The sequence below is a fragment of the Lactuca virosa genome, chromosome 4 (genome assembly GCF_052849685.1).
Source record: "Lactuca virosa cultivar CGN04683 chromosome 4, Lactuca_virosa_CGN04683_v6, whole genome shotgun sequence".
In the NCBI taxonomy this organism is placed as follows: Eukaryota; Viridiplantae; Streptophyta; class Magnoliopsida; order Asterales; family Asteraceae; genus Lactuca; species Lactuca virosa.
The window spans coordinates 46,555,342-46,560,408 of NC_136429.1; positions in this window are offsets into that span (position 1 = coordinate 46,555,342).

The following is a 5,067-nucleotide window of genomic DNA, read 5'->3' on the forward strand; positions in this document are numbered from 1 at the left end:
AATTAAAACAACATCTACCCGAACATTGATTCTGATGATTCGAATATTCATTATATTCATCATAATCTTCAAATGTCGAATAAAAAACAGACATTTCATCTTCATGTGAAAAACAATTGAATTCATTACCATGATCATCACTTGAAAACGACATATTAAAACAAAAAACCCGTGCTTAACAACCAAAAACAAATAAAACACACAACATTATTGCAGAATCAGTTAAGATAACATAAATTCAGAAGAACAAATTATTCAAAATTAGAACCTGATTAGTTTTAATATTTCAAAACTTGTGAATTTTCATATAAATTTGACAAACGAAGAAGAAAAAAAGAGAAATTTAGAAATCGATTTAACAAAATCAATGAAAATCGATAATAACAATCAAAATCAACGACGAACAAAAAAAGAGAAATTGAGAAATTGATTGAATATTTACTTACCTTTATACGAATCGATGAAGAATATCTAAAGCAAGATACGATATTAGGTGTGGATCAATTAAAATCCGAAGCAATCAACTAAAATCTTGAAAGTACGACGATAGAGGAGAAAATCCAATGATAGAGGAGAAAATATACTAAAGCCTGATATAATTTCGAAAATACAAACGATATTGACATAAATACCCATGACTAATAAAATTTAGACGTGCCTCTCCTTTAAATGATTAATGAGTACGATTTGTTCTCAAGTTCTAAAAGCATAAAATTGTTTTCATTTGAACCTAACTCATATATATATATATATATATATATATATATATATATATATATATATATATATATATATATATATATATATATATATATATATAATCTTTTGCGAAACCTGTTTTTCCCGCGAACCACTCTTAAAATGCGAACTTTTTTGTGTGATTTTTTTTTCAAAAAAAAGACATAAAACACGAAACCGGTCCTATAAAAGCATATTTGAAAAAAAATCTCAAAACATGTGCATATACGACATGTGCATATGAGCATAAACGTCAGAAATTCACAAAGTTCGTAAAATATGCACATATGCACCTGTCGTATATGAATTATTTTTTTGATATTTTTTTTGCGAATATGCTTCTATAGGACCGATTTAGTGCTTTATGTCACTTTTTTTGAAAAAAATATCACACAAAAAAGTTCCCATTTTAAGTGTGGTTCGCGGGAAAATATCAATTCGTAGAAAATCCTGACCCTATATATATATATATATATATATATATATATATATATATATATATATATATATATATATATATATATATATATATATATATATAGAAACACACACACACACAGAGAGAGAGACTTTTTTGAGAAACATTAGAAATAAACAAACAAGTAATAAATCATTAGATAATACAAAATAACATTAGTTAGAAAAAATTGGCCGAACACTTCGATGATTCATTTTTTAGCGACTCAAACGATTATTCTTTTTAAGACAATTTTAGTGAATAATCTAAAATTTGAATTTCTGAACCGTTTTTTGGGATATTTTTTGTGAATCATCTTATTTTCTTATCATTTAATAATTCATGTATTTGATTCGTCGAAAAACATGTATTTGATTCATTTTCACGATTTCTCACTAACGTTTTGTTTCTAATAGGATCCAAAGCATATATATATATATATATATATATATATATATATATATATATATATATATATATATATATATATATATATATATATATATATAGGTTTAGGTTGTATGGAAAACAAAAAAACCCTAAAAATCATAAAAATGCATAAAAAAAATACTTAAAGATCACAAAACTTTTTTTTGAATTTTTTTATCAAAAAATCGTAGCTTTTAACATAAAATCGCTGAAAAATTTTTTGAAAATTTTTTTTTTTACAAAAAAATAAATAAATAAATAAATAAATAAAGTGTCAAAAAGGCTGCGATTTTTTGATAAAAAAATTCAAATTTTTTTTTTTTGTAATGTCTAGGTATTTTTTTATGCATTTTTATGATTTTTAGGGTTTTTTTGTTTTCCAAATAACCCTATATATATATATATATATATATATATATATATATATATATATATATATATATATATATATATAGGGAAAAGTGAATATACATTACAACCACACCTAAGCTTAGATACTAAACCTCATGAAAATACGTTGTTTTACTATATAAAGATTGCAATTAGGGGATTCACGATTAACACTTGAAGATGTAGATTCATGATCTACACAATAGTTTTGATAAGGAAGCAAGAACATTGATTATCTTCGACCTTCGTGACGGTAGAAAACAATACTGTTTACTAGGGTGAAGTAATAAACGATAACGAAGGAAACTAAACAAGGATGGTAGAACGATAATGAAGGGAAGAAATGTTATTAGAGATGATATATTTACCAAGTGAAAACCAAATCGAGTATAATTACTAAGTTAAAACGACATATTTTAGAGGTTTAGTACTTAAGCTTAGGTGAGGCTGTAATGTATATTCCCTATATATATATATATATATATATATATATATATATATATATATATATATATATATATATATATATAATATGTCGTTGTAGCTCTACAAAGTGTCAAGTTTTTGTTTTAAAAACCCAAAATGTTTTTTTCTAGTAGTGTAGGTGTCTAAAGTATGAAAAAGGTTGTTAAAAAAATCATTCTTGAAAAAATGGAGTATATTGGTTGCATTGTTGAGTTGTCATTCCTGTTGGATCTTTGGTCGATTAAGTATGTTCATATGACATTGATGTGACTTCCACATAAGATACATATGTTAAAAATTAAGCTCATTAAACGTAAATGTTTTTTTTTATTAATTTTTAAATTAATAATTACACTATTATTATATAATCATCCTAAAAAAGTCTAAAAATTCATCAAATCTAGGATATAATATCTTCAAGAGCATTCTTTTTAACATTTTCAATAACAGTTAACCAAGAATGTTTAACATTCAAACGTTATACATTCAACCATCAATTACAATAGAACTTTAAACCAACATTTACATCGGAATATTAAACCATCAACAAAAATAAAAATGTCTTCAAATACTTAAAAGAACAAAATGAAATAACTCAAAAGATAAGGAAATAAATCAAAGGTCTCCTAGTTTGCAAACCTGTTATTGAAATCGAACTTCCAAAAAGAAATCGAACATTAAACATGTTTAACTCTAGATACATCTTTAAATACATCGAATATCCTCTCCTATTTTGCAAACCTGTTATTGAAATATAACTTTCGAAAAATATCAATTATTAAACATGTTTAACTTTAGAAACATCTTCAAATCCATTGAATATCCTCTACTGAAATTAAAAATATGATAGATTATGAAAATCTTAAATCATGTTAAATAAAACAAATATGTAGCTGAAGCTTGAACAAATATGAAATCGAAGCTTGAAAAAAGTTGAACAAGAACCCTACGAATCGTTCTTGATTTAGTCTCTAGAAATTTGAAATCCAAGCTTAAACAAACTTGATGGCCATGAAATGAAGCTTAAAGCTTGAGCAAACTCGATGGTCATGAACCTCCCTTTCTTGATATAGCCTCAAGAAGCAAGAACCTTAAGAACCCTTCTCGATCTAGCTTTCAAAAACCTTTCTAGATCTAGCCTCCATATTTCCTTGAAAGACGCACACACGACATAAGGAAGAAAAGACATGCAAGTCGAGTAGAAAAGAAACCCCTGAGCCCCTATCCCTAACCATTGATTAGAAGAAGGGAAGAAGAAAAACAAACCTGCAATCAAAATCGAGGATGTGGGGTAAGAACACACCTGGTGTTTCTTTAGGGAAGTAATGCAATTTAGAAGGAGAATTTGCTTCATTCTTGGAACTAGAACCATTCTTTGAGAACAGATATACACACACCAGACTGAAGGATGTATTTTTTTACTTGAAAAAAATCAAAAACCCAAAAAGCCATATGTGCATCATTAAAGAAAATTACCAATGACATGACATTAGACACTAACTATTACAAGTTTGAGTCCTCTTTAGCATGTCAATTTCGACTTTATTCCCTTTGAGTACCAAAAAAATAACATAAGAGGACTTTTAAACAAAACGTGAAAACTTTGTAGGGCGTTACCCATATACATAATTATTTGAGTGGTGGAGGTAACATATCTAGGATTGATTCCTGAAAGGAGTTGGCTATAAAAGCAACCACTAAGTTATCCAGTAGGATGGTGAAAAATTTGTCTATTGGTGGCAAATTGTCTCTGGTTAAATTGGTTTTAGGATCCCTCCCCGATGTATTTTATATCTATATTGAAGCTATGAAAGGTTATTCTTAATCCTCTCGGGTCTATAAATAACTTGTTTTTCTTAGGGGTTAATTTAGAGGAAAGAAAAATGACGTGGGTAAGTTAGAAAAAAAAGTAATGGCGTATAAACAATATGGTAGTCTTTGTAAGAACCTATATTTTTGGGTTTAAGTGTTGTAGAATGTTATTTTCTGATAAATGGAATTTTGTTCCTTTTTAATGATATCAGACTTGTAAAATGTTGATTGATGCCTTTTATGTGTTTATTAGACACTTAGAAGTAATGGAAATATGTTATTATGTTAAAGAACGAATTCGAATTAATAGATATAAGATTTTGTTGAAATGACATTGAAATGATTGGAAAAGCTGTATCCAGCTCCACTACATCGCGGTAAAAGGCTTGCCGCAATGTGGTGGCCGAGGTGGTGATTTGAGTAAATTTTCATCATAAGTCCTAGGCAATGTACTTTGCAACCATGACGTGGTGGTCAAAGTAGGTTGCTATCAGGAATTTCCACCGCTACATGAAATAGAGCTGAACGCGGGTTCATTTAATGACCATGGTGTGGTGAAGGTATCGCCACGACACGGTTTCGAGAAAAACTAATAATCTGTTTTGGTTCATTCTCGAACCATAACACCCCCAAACTTGTAGATAGCGGAGCTCTGGTGATTTTGAGGTTTAAGAATGATCTTTGAGCGATCAAGGGTGCTATAAGAAGGGTTTGAGCGTCAAAAGCACCTAAGGTAGTCATCTTCTTCATTTTCAAGCATTTTAGGGCTTTAATGG